At 43.1% G+C, this 16,621-nt stretch overlaps 1 long non-coding RNA gene across 12 annotated transcripts in view; it reads right to left on the bottom strand.

The window, feature by feature from the left end:
• LOC141144974 (uncharacterized) overlaps positions 1-16,621 on the bottom strand; it is a 533,505-nt gene that overhangs the window by 162,493 nt on the left and 354,391 nt on the right. For all 12 annotated transcript variants that reach the window (XR_012244487.1, XR_012244492.1, XR_012244488.1 and 9 more), the window contains 2 exons: positions 15,096-15,232; positions 11,667-11,776 (listed from right to left, as the gene is read on the bottom strand). This is a non-coding gene — a long non-coding RNA (uncharacterized lncRNA). The remainder of the gene's footprint in view (positions 1-11,666; positions 11,777-15,095; positions 15,233-16,621) is intronic.

Raw genomic sequence — 16,621 nt, 5'->3', positions numbered from 1 at the left:
TAAAATCATTTAAGTTAATTTTTTTCCTCATTAATGTACACACAGCACCCCATATTAACAGAAAAACACAGAATTGTTGACATGTTTGCAGATTTATTAAAAAAGAAAAACTGAAATATCACATGGTCCTAAGTATTCAGATCCTTTGCTCAGTATTTAGTAGAAGCACCCTTTTGATCTAATACAGCCATGAGTCTCTTTGGGAAAGATGCAACAAGTTTTTCACACCTGCATTTGGGGATCCTCTGCCATTCCTCCTTGCAGATCCTCTCCAGTTCTGTCAGGTTGGATGGTAAATGTTGGTGGACAGCCATATTTAGGTCTCTCCAGAGATGCTCAATTGGGTTTAAGTCAGGGCTCTGGCTGGGCCATTCAAGAACAGTCACAGAGTTGTTGTGAAGCCACTCCTTCGTTATTTTAGTTGTGTGCTTAGGGTCATTGTCTTGTTGGAAAGTAAACTTTCGGCCCAGTCTGAGGTCCTGAGCACTCTGGAGAAGGTTTTCATCCAAGATATCCCTGTACTTGGCTGCATTCATCTTTCCCTCGATTGCAACCAGTCGTTCTGTCCCTGCAGCTGAAAAACACCCCCACAGCATGATGCTGCCACCACCATGCTTCACTGTTGGGACTGTATTGGACAGGTGATGAACAGTGCCTGGTTTTCTCCACACATACCGCTTAGAATTAAGGCCAAAACGTTCTATCTTGGTCTCATCAGACCAAAGAATCTTATTTCTCACCATCTTGGAATCCTTCAGGTGTTTTTTAGCAAACTTCATGCGGGCTTTCATGTGTCCTGCACTGAGGAGAGGCTTCCATCGGGTCACTCTGCCATAAACCCCTGACTGGTGGAGGGCTGCAGCGATGGTTGACTTTCTACAATTTTCTCCCATCTCCCGACTGCATCTCTGGAGCTCAGCCACAGTGATCTTTGGGTTCTTCTTTACCTCTCTCACCAAGGCTCTTCTCCCCCGATAGCTCAGTTTGGCCGGACGGCCAGCACTAGGAAGGCTTCTGGTCGTCCCAAACGTCTTCCATTTAAGGATTATGGAGGCCACTGTACTCTTAGGAACCTTAAGTGCAGCAGAAATGTTTTTGTAACCTTGTCCAGATCTGTGCCTTGCCACAATTCTGTCTCTGGGCAGTTCCTTTGACCTCTTGATTCTTATTTGCTCTGACATGCACTGTGAGCTGTAAGGTCTTATATAGACAGGTGTGTGGCTTTCCTAAACAAGTCCAATCAGTATAATCAAACACAGCTTGACTCAAATGAAGGTGTAGAACCATCTCAAGGATGATCCGAAGAAATGGACTGCACCTGATATATAAATATATGAGTGTCACAGCAAAGGGTCTGAATACTTAGGACCATGTGATATTTCAGTTTTTCTTTTTTAATAAATCTGCAAAATGTCAATAATTCTGTCTTTTTCTGTCAATATGAGGTGCTGTGTGTACATTAATGAGGAAAAATATGAACTTAAATGATTTTAGCAAATGGCTACAATATAACAAAGAGTAAAAAATTTAAGGGGGTCTGAATACTTTCCCTTCCCCACTGTATGTGAGACCCCTGTATACTACAGTAGCAGGGCAACAGATCAGTCCAAGCGGTAGGCAAAAGCATAGTCCATAAAACAGGCCAGGGTCAGTTCACGTGCAAGCAGTCCAAGCGGTAGGCAGTAGCGTAGTTAATAAAACAGGCCAGGGTCAGTTCACGTGGAAGCAGTCCAAACGGTAGGCAGAGGCATAGTCACAAAACAGGCCAGGGTCAGTTCACGTGGAAGGCAGTGGCATGGTTATTTGGGGAAGAATGGAACATGGTCAGCACAGATGATGAAAATGGGGTAATGGTTAAAAATATGGGCTAATATTTTAAGGATGTATGATAAAGTTGGAAGCATTCACCAATGCAAAGGCCAGGTTTGGAGGGACACTGGGTACAATGGTAGCTGGTATCTTTTCTAAATCCTCTTTTGGTGCACATGCGACATTTTTTTTGCCGTCTTCGGCCTGCTTCAGATGGTGGAATGCTGAAGGGGAAGTGGCGCTCATGAAGTCGGCAACAGCCTCAGAGCGAAAGTCTTCTGGGGGGGTCTTTGGTGATAGATGAGGGACGTGACAACTTCTTCTATGAATTTTAGGAAGGGAGCGGGGCTTTCAATGGATTTGGTGTAGACTACGTAGGAATTGTAAATGGATGAGATAAATTGCTACCTTCTTGTACCAGAATCGGAACTTCCTTATTGACAAATAGGGCTGAATCATTTGATCATTGAAATCCACCCCCCTATGTAGAGATTATAATCTTGGACACATGTTGGCTTTTCAATGGGACCTCGTCTTCTTTGTACCTCAATTGTAGTGTCGTCATGGATGGTGGACATCATATGCACGTCCCTTTTATCCTTCCACCTCAAGGCCAGCACTTTGTTGCATCTCAATGATGCTCTTTCCCCCCTTCGCAGCTTTTTGTTTGCTAGAGATTGTGGGAAGCCCTTCCTATTTTTTCTGGAGGTTCCACAGGCCAGGGTTTTTACAATGTATAAGTGTTTGAAAAGGGGCAGGCTCGTGTAAAAGTTGTCAAGGTATATGTGATAGCCTTTGATTAGAAGTGGGTATACCAGGTCCCATACAATCTTTCCAGTTGTGCCCATGTAGGCCGGGCATTCATGGGGCTGGAGCTGGGAATCTCTTCCTTCATATATCCAGAACGCATACAGATATCCCGTGGCTCTCTCACAGAGCTTGTATAATTTTACTCCGTATCTGGCCCTTTTACTAGGAATATATTGCTTTATTCCTAGCCAGCCTGAAAAGGGTACCAGGGACTCATCGGCACATATATTCTGATCGGGGACATAGAGTTCTGCAAATTGTTGGGAAAAGAAATGTATCAGTGGGCGAATCTTGTATAACTTGTCGTAATTTGGATGATTATGGGGAGGGCACTGGGTATTGTCACTGAAGTGAAGAAAGTGCATTATCATCTTGTATCGGGACCTGGACATTACGGCAGAATAAATGGGCATGTGGTGGATAGGGTTGGTGGACCAATAGGCATGTCCTTCATTTTTTTTTGTAATCCCCATGTTAAGGGTGAGGCCCATAAACAATTTGAACTCCTCCAAATTCAGATCTCTCCACTCAAACGGACGGGCATATGAAGATTGGGGGTTGTTGGCAATATACTGCTGGACATATAAATTTGTCTTGTCCACAATAAATTGCAGCATAGTGCCGGGCAAAAACAGGTGAAAGCAATCAATCTCTGAGAAATTTTGGGTGTTGGTCTGCACACCTGCCAGTGCTGTGAAAGGGGGAATAATTGGTGATGCCGAGTTGGAAGGCAGCCATGTTGGGTTGGCAAGACCATCTGGCATGTATGTAGAGGCCCTGGCTCTTGGGGGGTGTGACACTCTAGTAGTTGGATTGGAATTTCCTGTGCTGGTACTCAGGCGTGATGTGGCAGCACTGGTACTGGGTCTGGGCATTTGTTCCTGGGGCCTATCGCCGGTGGCAGCGCTGGTACTGGGCATTTGTTCCCGGGACCTAACGCTGGCGGCAGCGCAGGTACTGGACTTGGGAATTTGTTCCTGGGGCCTATTGCTGGTGGCAGCGCTGATACTGGGCCTGGGAATATAATCCTGGTTTCCAGAGTGCCGTGCCCTTTTAGGAGGGACCCATTCTTCCTCCGAATCATTTGCTGATTCACTATTCAGTTCAAATGCCGAATCTGATTCAGAATCAGAAATGGAATCTGATGAGAACTCCCCGTTGCTCTCATCGGTCATGGAGAGGATCTGGAATGCCTCCTCACTGGTGTATAATCTTTTGCACATGACGCTGTGTGACAGGTGGCAGGTGGCAGCTGACGTTCACTGATAGGTGATGACGGTGTGACAGGCGATGGTCACTGATTGGTGACAGGCCACGGACAGTGACGGGTGATGGTCACTAACGGTGATGGTCACAGACAGGTGACAGGCCATGGTCACTGATGAGTGACGGGTGATGGCTGGCAGTCACTGATGGGTGACGGGTGATGGATGGTGGGTGATGGCTGGTGGTCACTGAAGGGTGACAGGTGATGGGTGATGGCTGATGGTCACTGATGGGTGACAGGTGATGGGTGATGGCTGGCGGTCACTGATGGATGACGGGTGATGGCTGGCAGCCACTGATGGGTGACGGGTGATGGCTGATGGGTGACGGGTGATGGCTGACAGGTGCACTGCTGATGGTCACTGATGGGTGACGGGTGACAGGTGCACCGCTGACGGTCACTGATGGGTGACAGGTGCACCACTGATGGTCACTCATGGGTGACAGGTGCACCGCTGACGGTCACTGATGGGTGACGGGTGACATGTGCACCGCTGACGGTCACTGATAGCAGTCCCTTATGTGACAGGTGCACTTTATGGGGTGACTGTGATGACTGTTGGGTGACAGATGACAATTGGGGGGGGCAATGGGACAGGTGTGGTGTTGGTGCAGACACTACAGAACACAGATCGGTAAAAACTCACTGCTTCTGGCTCTTCTCTCCTCACACTGGAAACTGTGTGTGAGGAGAGAAGAGCTGGTAACAGCTAGTTATCGCTCTGTGTTTACATTTATGATCGGCTGTGAAATGATCACAGCTGATCATGTGGGTAAACAGCCAGCCAATGGCTGTTTACCGGCGTCGGTGACGAGCAGTGTTCCCAGGAACACGCTGCCATGGATGTGCATGCACAGCGAGCTTGCGATCCCGCGCATGTTCCGTGCACATTGGGGTGGACCTATCTGTGATCGGCCGTGACTTCATCACGGCCGATCACATGGTAAACAGCCATGTCCAATGGCTGTTCACCCCCCTCGGTGGCGAGCGGTGTCTCTGACACGCTGCCACCGAAGGAACAGGGATGCGCGCACACGATCGCACGCATTCCCTGTTTAAATGGGAGGCCGTCATATGACACCCTCCCGCAACGAGAGCCGCGCGGCCTGGCCGTCACTTGACAGCCGGCGGTCGGCAAGCAGTTAATCGGGTTTCTGACTAAGCTAGCAGAGACAGGAAGTACCTGTCTATAGCCAGCTAACTCTGTGGTATTTAACAAGCAACAGCTACTTACAAATACAGTCAGTAGAGGGCAGCAGATCCCTACACACTTAAAGAGGTTAATAGTTTACTATTGAAGCCTGTAGCTTCTGGGTATATAAATAAGGATACCTCCAGTTGAATGTTGTAGAAAAGTTCAGTTGCAGGGGCCCCTGAGAATAATCACGATGCAGCATCTGTCTTGGTGTCAGAGACCTGAAGACCAGATCTGGTATTATGGGGAGTCCCTCTAGTCATTGTCCAAATGGCCTGGAACACAGCTATTTACCAGCAAAAACCATAGTGTGGCACTGGAACTCAGGGCCAACCTATCTACTCTGCATATTAGTCCCTCCCTAGTAGCTTCTAATATGTCATGCAACAGCACCTTTAATCTGGCTCTAGCCTATGCTGGTTATTGAGCCCTGAGCTAAAACTAAAATAACAGGCACTGCATATAAACTCTATTGCAACAAACATGTTCACTTACTAACATACAGGAAGGTGACCACTACACACTCACACTTCATCACAAACCCTATTTGGAATAGTGCATGCACGATAACAAAAGGATATACAGTCAGGCCCATAAATATTGGGACATCGACACAATTCTAATCTTTTTTGGCTCTATACACAATGGATTTGAAATGAAACGAATAAGATGTGCTTTAACTGCAGACTTTCAGCTTTAATTTGAGGGTATTTACATCCAAATCAGGTGAACGGTGTAGGAATTACAACAGTTTGTATATGTGCCTCCCACTTTTTAAGGGACCAAAAGTAATGGGACAGATTAACATTCATCCATCAAACTTTCACTTTTTAATACTTGGTTGCAAATCCTTTGCAGTCAATTACAGCCTGAAGTCTGAAACGCATAGACATCACCAGATGCTGGGTTTCATCCCTGGTGATGCTCTGCTAGGCCCCTACTGCAACTGTCTTCAGTTCCTGCTTGTTCTTGGGGCATTTTCCCTTCAGTTTTGTCTTCAGCAAGTAAAATGTATGCTCAATCGGATTCAGGTCAGGTGACTGACTTAGCCATTGCATAAAATTCCACTTCTTTCCCTTAAAAAACTCTATAGTTGCTTTTGCACTATGCTTCGGGTTATTGTCCATCTGCACTGTGAAGCACCGTCCAATCAGTTCTGAAGCATTTTGCTGAATATGAGCAGATAATATAATACACACTTCAGAATTTATCCTGCTGCTTTTGTCAGCAGTCACATCATCAATAAATACAAGAGAACCAGTTCCATTGGCAGCCATACATGCCCACACCATGACACTACCACCACCATGCTTCACTGATGAGGTGGTATGCTTTGTATCATGATCAGTTCTTTTCCTTCTCCATACTGTTCTATTCCCATCACTCTGGTACAAGTTGATCTTGGTCTCATCTGTCCATGGGATGTTGTTCCAGAACTGTGAAGGCTTTTTTAGATGTTGTTTGGCAAACTCTAATCTGGCCTTCCTGTTTTTGAGGCTCACCAATGGTTTACATCTTGTGGTGAACCCTCTGTATTCACTCTGGTGAAGTCTTCTTTTGTTTGTTGACTTTGACACACATACACCTACCTCCTGGAGAGTGTTCTTGATCTGGCCAACTGTTGTGAAGGGTGTTTTCTTCACCAGGGAAAGAATTCTTTGGTCATCCACCACAGTTGTTTTCTGTGCTCTTCCGGGTCTTTTGGTGTTGCTGAGCTCACCGGTGCGTTCTTTTTTTTTTTTAAGGATGTTCCAAACAGTGGATTTATCTACAACTAATGTTTTTGCTATTTCTCTGATGGGTTTGTTTTGTTTTTTCAGCCTAATGATGGCTTGCTTCACTGATAGTGACAGCTCTTTGGATCTCATATTGAGAGTTGACAGCAACAGTTTCCAAATGCAAATAGCACATTTGAAATGAACTCTGGACCTTTTATCTGCTCTTTGTAAATGGGATAATGAGGGAATAACACACACCTGGCCATGGAACAGCTGAGCAGCCAATTGTCCCATTACTTTTGGGCCCTTAAAAAGTGGGAGGCACATATACAAACTGTTGTAATTCCTACCCCGTTCACCTGATTTGGATGTAAATACCCTCAAATTAAAGCTGAAAGTCTGCAGTTAAAGCACATCTTGTTTGTTTCATTTCAAATCCATTGTGGTGGTGTATAGAGCCAAAAAGATTAGAATTGTTTCAATGTCCCAATATTTATGGACCTGGCTGTATATATTTCTGTCACCAGTCTTCCAACTAAGAAAAACCACAGAGTGCACCCCTCCGTGGATAGTCTGCTACAATACAACTTTTAATCCCACTTAAGACAAATCCACCTGGACAATGCCTTCTTTTGAACAGTCAGCTGCTACCAGGATTGGATATTGACACAATGCCAACTTGAGCTCCAGGAAGGCCCTTTCAGCTCCACATTCTAATTTGTCAGAATGGTCAATGGTGTTAACAGGGTGGAAAAGTAAGGCATATATCTTCTGTAGCACCCCGCTCTGCCCAGAAACACACACACATGCATTTTGGTGATGTGATGGGGCCAGGACTGGATAACATCTACTTTGCTGACATGGGACTTTGTATGGCGCATTTCACAAAGTACCCAAGATACTTTGCTTCCTCAATGCCTACAGCACACTTTTTGGGAGTTTACAGTTAACCCCCTCTTTTTAGAGAGGCACTGCCTTGACTTTGGGAAAATGGGATTCCCAGTCCCATTTCAATTCCTGATGTGGGTGTAACATCTAATCCATCACCTCTTGGAACATGGAAAGAGCAATCTGAAGGCCAAAGGACATTCTTTTGTGCAGGAAGTACCCCTCTGGGGTGGAGAAAGAGTTTTTTGCCCAGTAAAGGGTGTGTACCAATATTCATTTGTAAGGTCCAAAGTGGTGATGTACCAGGCTGGGACTAGTCTTTTAATGAGCTCATCCACAAGGGGCATGATGTAGGCATCAAATTTTGACACTTTAGCCAGCTGTTGGTAATCATTTTAGAACCACAGTGTCATTGGGCTCAATCACTCACTCTGCAATTCTTCATTATTCCCAACACCAACATTTTCTTCTCCTCATATAAAATGGCTTTCCTCTGAGCCTCTGTAATGCATTAGAGCCTAACATAAACCTTAACACCAGGCTCAGTGCACCTTCACCTGTAAAGGAAATAGTTGATACACGATATCAGTAATGATATCATGGTCAATAACATTAGTGAGCTCTGATCATTTAGAGAACATTTGCTTGTTTCTTTCTTCCTGGGTTTGGGCTATTGATATAGTACCTGAAGGTTCATATCTTGCATTTACTAGGGTAGCTACTGATTCCCTGTCTTTCCAGGACTTAAGATATGGCTTCTTCTTGCCTGGTTGCTGCACCCTGTAATTTATAGTTTACAAACTTTATAATTGAAAAAAAACACAGGTCTATCCAGTTCAACTTATGTGTGAGTGATTTTTATTCACACCCATCATTGCGGGTCAACCAGCAGAGGCAAAAGAGGTCTATCAAATTCCTCTCCACCATTTGGTGGCCCCATCAAAGTCTTGGGCTGTAGCCACTTATTGACCAGCTTGATCATATCATGCATTTGTGACTTTGATGGCTGATCTGACCTGTAGCTCCAGTGGTGTACCTGCTGTGTTCTGACAGCCACTGTCATCCCCAGACAGGGTAGGATATAGAGTTTCAGGTGGTCATAGACACCCTCAGGAATGATGTCATAATATGCTTTTTGATGGTCTCCTGACAAGAAAGGTGCAATTAAGCCTGTCCATTTGTCTTAAGGACACCCTTCACACAATGCTGTCCTCTCAAACATTGTCAGAAACAGCTCTACATTATCTCTCAATGTCAGATTTTATAAGGAAATGACTTGCTTTCATAGCTGCCTTGTTGCCAGGGGCAACAACTGCTGACTCATGGCTTTGAGAGAGTGACTGTACCACTTTAGTCAGAGACTTTATTCGTGCTAATGTTGTTTGCTAATGTTATTTGGGCCTTTGTGTTCCCTTGTTGAGCCTCCATATTTCTCTGTAGTGCTATATTTGTTAGGGATTACTCCTGCAGAGCTACTAGCTTCAGTGTTTCCTCCATTTTTGGACCAACAGAAGGACTCTGTTTCTTTAAAATGTCTTTTGTTTTTTTCACCTGTTGTAAGGTTTGGGGGATTGGCAGAACCACAGGACACAGTCTTTTATTAAAACTAAAACAGCTTCTCAGCAGAAAACCAAGTGCCCATAACAAGAACAGAAAACTCAAAGATTCCTTGGCTAAGGTTAACAAAATCACAGAAACAATACAGAATGATGCTTACTTCAGCAACATACACTTCAGGATGAAAAGTCCAAACCACAGAGGCACCGCAGAGCAAAGTTAACAGCAGAGGTTTTTTACCTGTTTTCCAATGGTCATACAGGTGCAGCACATAGCCACAGTCCTCCCTTTACCTCCACCAGAATGACTCATGGGGAGGCGAAGGGTCTGGTGCCCTATAAGCTAACTGGCATGGAAAGATGCCTGGTCCCCAAGGCAGGATATTGACTTTTAGAGCTCATAGAGGTAAATGTGACTTTGGTCAATTATGCTGCGGGATGACTTAGGAAAAGGTAACGCTCCTATGCTTCTGTGAAATCTTCATTAAATTGATTAAAAATAAAAGACTATATGTATCTAAATCTGTGCGGCATCCTATTGTTGAGTGACACATAAAATGCAAAACAGTGTTAGTACAAGTTTGCAAAGATCACAATCCCTGGGTATCAAAGAAAGTGTGCTTTATTAATTTGATGCTGGGATGTGAAATCTAATTAGGGTCTGAATGGCACAGCTACCACCATTTGGTGTTTAGGTAAAACCGCAGATGTGGTACCGCAACGCTGTACTCAAATAAAATGTATGTTCTTTCTTTGCAAGAAATAGAGCTTTCTTTTGGTGGTATTTTTTTTTTTTTTTTTTGCCACATCAGTGTCTGTTTTCGGGGGGCATAAGTTTCAACTTTACCATTCAATACTTTCCCGATTCATTACTCACATCATAGTGGCTTTTTTTTTTCTTTTTTTTTTTTCTTTTTTTTTTTCTTTCTTTTTTCTTTCCTTTTTTCCCTCCCTTTCTCCTTTTTCTTTATAAGCAGCTCTTATTTTGTTTTAGTTATCTTGCTTACAACAACGCTGTATCTCTCATCCACACTATCGGTTGGGTCGTATCTAAATCCTTCCATAACTTGAGCCCCTTTCCCTACCCCCACATCCCCCCCCATCCACCCCACCTCTTTGAAGTCCTGCCAATCTTTTCGTCCAGGTGGTATTTGATCACCTCTGCATTTTTTATTTTTTGCTCTATAAACAAAAAAGACAGTCAATTTTGAAAAATAAACAATATTTTTTAATTTCTGCTATAAAACATATCCAATAAAAAATTTTTTTTTAAATCTAATTAATTTAGGCCAATATGTATTCTGCTACATATTTTTGGTAAAAAAAAAAACCCAATAAGCATATATTGATTGATTTGCACAAGTTATAATGTTTACAAACTATGGGATATATATTTTTTTTTTACTAGTGAGCAGCGAGGACTGCAACATTGCAGCGGACGTTCTAACTCTGACACTTTTGACAGTTTTTGGAAACCAGTGACACTAATACAGTGATCAGTGCAAAAACTGTACTAACTGTACTGGCTAGGAAGGGGTTAAACATAGTGGGCAATCAAAGGGTTAACTGTGTGCCTAGCCAGTGTTTTACTACACTGTGGGAAGTGCTTTTACTAGGGGAGGACATGGAATTTGTTCCCTGCTTCGCAGGGACACAAATTCCATCCCTTCCCCTCTGTCAGAACAGCGATCTGCCTTGCTTACATAGGCAGATAGCAGTTCTGTGTCCTTTTTCACAATCGGCCGCCGTAATCACAGCGGAAATGAGCCGCCGCCTGCACGCATGTGCGCCCACTACCCGGAAGTGTCGGACTGCGTATATATACGTGATCCTGAACACAGGTGCCGTCCTGTAACAGTAAAACTACTGTAGGGTGGACCTGAACTGGTTAATGGTTTCATATACAGTATGAGGCTCTATGTACAAAACATGAAGATTTCTCAAATCCATTTACTGTATAAACTGTATATTTAGCAATATACTATATACTGTAATGTAAGTGCCATTGTGGAAGCATGTAAACCTGTCTTTATATTTGGTTATTAGCCTTTGCAGTGATGTCACACTTGAAAAAGACAATATACCCTTGAGTGTAACCTAAGTAAATTATTATTTTTACAATGCAAAATCAGCATTCATACTGACGTCTATCAGTGAAGATTATACACGTCTAAGCTCATAAATGAAACATTTTATCAACCTGAAATTTGTATAATGTGAGGAATAATATGTCAGTTCACTATAAACTAGAAATTATTTTTATAAGCTTCAAAATGTTCTGTGATCACACTTTCACTCTGACACAATTTGCTGTAATAATGTTCAATTTTTTTTTTAAGAAGCTTTAATATGTTAAACTAATGACAAATGTGCAGCAGACAAAGAAAGGCAACTGTTACTGAAAGTAGTTTATGCACACTCACTGTTGCCAGTTTTGCCAGTTTTTCTCCCCTTCTTGCAGTGTCGGTTTCATCCAGATGTTAGGAATATAAACTGGGTGGTCCTACATTCAATGTGGCATACCAAGATCTGGCTGCAAGACAAAGCAACACATGTAAACAAATATAATTAAGTAATTAGGTGAATTGAATCAGGCTGTGGTCATTTTTACCTTTAGAAGAAGTTGGCAACACATTGGCAGGCATGTTTTGTAGAGATAGAACCCAAACGAATTTAACAGCCCTGAAAAAATTTACGATTAGCTAAAAACACTTACAGTAATTGTTCATTCATTCCTATCCAGATCAAACTGGTAATCATAGTAAGTATCTATCTCTTACACTTGCTTCATTTTAAAGAACTGTAGTACTAAAAAAGCTATTGCAATTTGACTAAGAACAAGGTATTTTCCAAAGTATTTACTCTAGTAGAAAAACTCAGCTCCACTGACTTTTTGTTGACCAACTCCCACAATTTATTTAACAAGTTCACATCAGATGACCAGGCAGTTTTTGTTCTTTGTTTTTACAAAAAAATTTCTTTTCATTTGAAAGTAAAAAAAAATTAGTGAAACCCTTATTTCTATTGACTCACCGAGTACAAAGTTTGGTATTCCTATAAGCAAAAAGGCCTTCTGCCCTTCAGCACAATGCAAGTACCGTACTTCACTCAAAGGTGTCAGAAATCGCCCTCCTGCTTTTATCAAAAAACTAAGCTTGTACTTATAGACACCAAACAGTTAAATGCAATTGTGTAACTTTTTAAATGAATAAAGTAAAAAAGAAAGAGCAGCACATTTTTGACATAGTTACAGTGCCTTAAAAAAGTATTCATACCCCTTGAAATTGACTACATTTTGTCATGTTACATCCAAAAACTTAAATGTATTTTTTTGGAATTTTATGTGATAGACCAACACAAAGTGGCACATAATTGTGAAGTGGAAGGAAAATGATAAATGGTTTTCATTTTTTTTTACAAATAAATATGTGAAAAGTGTGGTGTGCATTTGTATTCAGCTCCCCCGGGTCAATACTTTGTAGAATCACCTTTCGCTGCAAAATTTAGCTACAATTTCTTTTGCGTATGTCTCTACCAGCTTTGCACAACTAGAGAGTGACATTTTTGGCTCCATCCATCTTCCCATCAATTCTGACCAGCTTTCCTGTCCCTGCTGAAGAAAAGCATCCCCACAACATGATACTGCCACCAGCATGGTTCACGGTGGGGATTGTGTGTTCAGGGTGATGTGAAGTGGTAGTTTTCCGCCACACATAGCGTTTTGCTTTTAGGCTTTCTTCTTGTCACTCTTCCATAAAGGCCAGGTTTGTGGAGTGCATGACTAATTGTTGTCCTGTGTACAGATTCTCCCACCTGAGCTGTGGATCTCTGCAGCTCCTCCAGAGTTACCATGGGCCTCTTGGCTGCTTCTCTGATTAATGCTCTCCTTGCCCGGCCTCTCAAATTAGGTGGATGGCCATGTCTTGGTAGGTTTGCAGTTATGCCATATTCATTGCATCTTCAGATGATGGATTGAACAGTGTTCCATAAGATGTTCAAAGTTTGGAATACTGTTTTATAACCTAACCCTGCTTTAAAATTCTCCACAACTTTATCCCTGACCTGTCTGGTGTGTTCCTTGGCATTCAGGATGCTCTTTGTTCACAAAGGTTCTCTAACAAAGCTCTGGGGGCTTCACAGAACAGTTGCATTTATACTGAGATTAAATTACACACAGGTGAACTCTATTTACTAATTAGGTGACTTCTGAAGGTAATTGGTTCCACTAGATTTTAGTTAGGGGTATTAGAGTAAAGGGGGCTGAATAGAAATGCACGTCACATTTTTCAGATTTTTTTGTAAACCATTTTGAAAACCATTTATCATTTTTTCACATTATCCTTCCACTTCCCAATTATGTTGGTCTATCACATAAAATTCCAATAAAATACATTTACGTTTTTGGTTGTAACATGGCAAAATGTGGAACATTTCAAGGAGTATGAATACTTTTATAAGCCACTGTATTTCCAAAATCTGTGAGCCATGGAGGATAGGGAGAAGTCCAGTGCACCCCTTTAAGTGATACGTGCTTTTCCCATCTCTTCACTCCTCCACTGTTCAGCTAATGAAAGTGAAAAAAAAATACTTGATATCTCTGGATATAGGTTATGAATCAGTTCCCTCCCTACCATACAATAGTACTTGATAATTGGCTGCTCAGACATCCAACTCTGTTACAGGGAATGGGGCAAAAGTCCTCAGCCCTGAGTAAGTTCCAAGTCACAACTAGAAGTTTACATATGATTCCTCTGTTTGTTCTCTGTGGCCAAACAGAGCAGAGCAAAGGGAAGGTAAACAGCTGGTGGAGTACTCCTAGAGTGAACCTACTGCTTTAGTCCGAAAAGACAAGGCACAGGTTTCACTGTAAAAGAGATGTATGGCCAAAGTTCTTTTGGTCATACTTCTCATGTGACCCAGAATTAGCCGACGGCGGGGTAAATTCTGCTGTCGGCTAACATCACATAGCCACTCCAAACTCTGGAGTAACAATAATGCAATAATGTCGGAATCCACCCAGATGCCTTACAGGCAGCTGGCCCAGCCTCTGAGTGAGCCGCTGAGAGCCCGAGCCAGCCAATCCTGCCCTCTCTCCTGCCTGGTGCTCCAGTGAGCGCTGGAGGGGCAGAACAGAGAGTGCTAACTGACAATCATTACTCTATGCTCAGTGAGGACCCCAGAACGGAGCGATCTGCGGTACTGTGATCACTCAGTTCTCAGGCTTAGAGCAGGCAGGGTAAAGCTTGTAACATTGGACCAATGATGTAGCAGGAACTTCTTTAGGTTTAGTAGGGAAGGAGCATACAAGTTGTTTGCAACCCTGTTGCCTGCATCACACTTTTTAGGCACCAGAGAGATAATTATGGGGTTGATGTACTAAAGGCAAATCCACTTTGCACTACAAATGTAGTGCAAGTGCACTTGGAAGTGCAGTCGCTTTAGATCTGAGGGGAAGATCTGAAATGAGGGGAAGCTCTGCTGATTTTATCATCCAGTAATGTACTAGCAAAAATGCTGTTTTTTAATTTCCTTGCATGTCCCCCTCAGATCTACAGCGACTGCACTTCCAAGTGCACTTGCAGTGCACTTGTAGTGCAAAGTGGATTTGCCTTTAGTAAATAAACCCCTATGTGTTGTTACAAGGATGGAGTTTTAAAGAAAGGTTTTAACTTTTGGGCGGCCACCAAACAGCTTTTTGCAGAGAGTAAATCATGAATCACCTTTAGTGTCTCTGCGCCAGGTAACATTTCTCAAGTGCTTTATTATTAGTTTCCTTTAAAAACTCTCTGCTGCCATTTTACAACATTGTAAACAAACACAGGAATGTAAACTAAGTACTGTATATTACTTACTATTACTGTCTCTGTTGCAGACAATCTTGCTCTTATTAAGTGCTAGAATGGTAGTAGAATCTTCAGAATCCTGTGTTCCATGCCATGTCTCCCCCAGGTCACTACATCACCAGTGTGTCCTTTCAGTTTGTCGGACCCTGCAAGAGAGAAGGTTCCATTCAGTGTTCGTGTTTATTTACAATTTTTTAAAGATAATAGTTCTTTTTTATATTTGATTTGTAAAGTAAGGAATGTTAATGTTAATTGAGAATAATAACACATTAATAAAAAACAAGCAGTGAAAGGCATTTACTGTATATGTTGGAATTTATTAAACATTTCATAACTGCATGTGTAGCACAGCATTGTACACAAGGTCATAAGCACAAATCCTTGAACTTAAAGGGGAGCTCCACTCAAAATTTGAAGCTCTGCTTGTCTGCCTCCTCCCCTCTCTGCTGCCACATTTGGCACCTTTTGGGGGGAGGGGAAGCGGGCTCCTGGTTTTGACATGTACCCACTACAGGCTCAGTTTGCCGTGGTGAAGTAAGCCAGAAGTTCAGCCCCCCTCCTTCCCCCTGCAGCTGGCCCATTCACAGAGCGCAGCGCGATTCGTTCATGCACAGTAGGAAACCGGCTGTGAAGCCGCAAAGCTTCACTACCGGTTTCCCTTAGCCAAGATGGCGGCACCAGCACCCAAGAGTCGATTCAAGAATTGACACGGGTGAGGACACCGCTGGATGCCTGGACAGGTAAGTTCCTTAACAGTAAAAGTCAGCAACTACAGTATTAGTAGCTGCTGACTTTTAATTTTTGGTGGACGGGACTTCTCTCTAATGATCAACTCCAGGAATTAGACAAAATCTTCCCTTGCAGTGGGGACCCCCCCTGCACAACAAGGGTTAAATGCTTATTAGGTCTAGGGAGAGTTGAAGAGGTTGCTTTACTTACCCTACCCCTGTCGGCTCTGACATGTTCCCCCTCTCTCTTTACGATCCTTAAGACTGTGTGTGGTCTTACAACGTCCTCACATACAACACAGGGCTATTAACCCCTTAGAGCCTTCCTGGGACCCTCTGCATTGTTGGAGGGACCAGCTGGAGTGCAGAATAGGTTAAGTTTAACCGCTCATTCCTGCTCCCCTAGGCTGAATGAGCAGCTAACTCTTATGCCCCGTACACACGGTCGGATTTTCCGATGGAAAATGTCCGATCGGAGTGTGTTGTCGGAAATTCCGACCGTGTGTGGGCTCCATCGGACATTTTCCATCGGATTTTCCGACACACAAAGTTGGAGAGCAGGAGATAAAATTTTCCGACAACAAAATCCGTTGTCGGAAATTCCGATCGTGTGTACACAAATCCGATGGACAAAGTGCCATGCATGCTCAGAATAAATAAAGAGATGAAAGCTATTGGCCACTGCCCCGTTTATAGTCCCGACGTACGTGTTTTACGTCACCGCGTTTAGAACGATCGGATTTTCCGACAACTTTGTGCGACCGCGTGTAGACAAAACAAGTTTGAGCCAACATCCGTCGGAAAAAA

Source organism: Aquarana catesbeiana, linkage group LG05 (genome assembly GCF_042186555.1).
Source record: "Aquarana catesbeiana isolate 2022-GZ linkage group LG05, ASM4218655v1, whole genome shotgun sequence".
NCBI lineage: Eukaryota > Metazoa > Chordata > Amphibia > Anura > Ranidae > Aquarana > Aquarana catesbeiana.
This window is presented reverse-complemented; position numbering and strand designations above follow the sequence as displayed.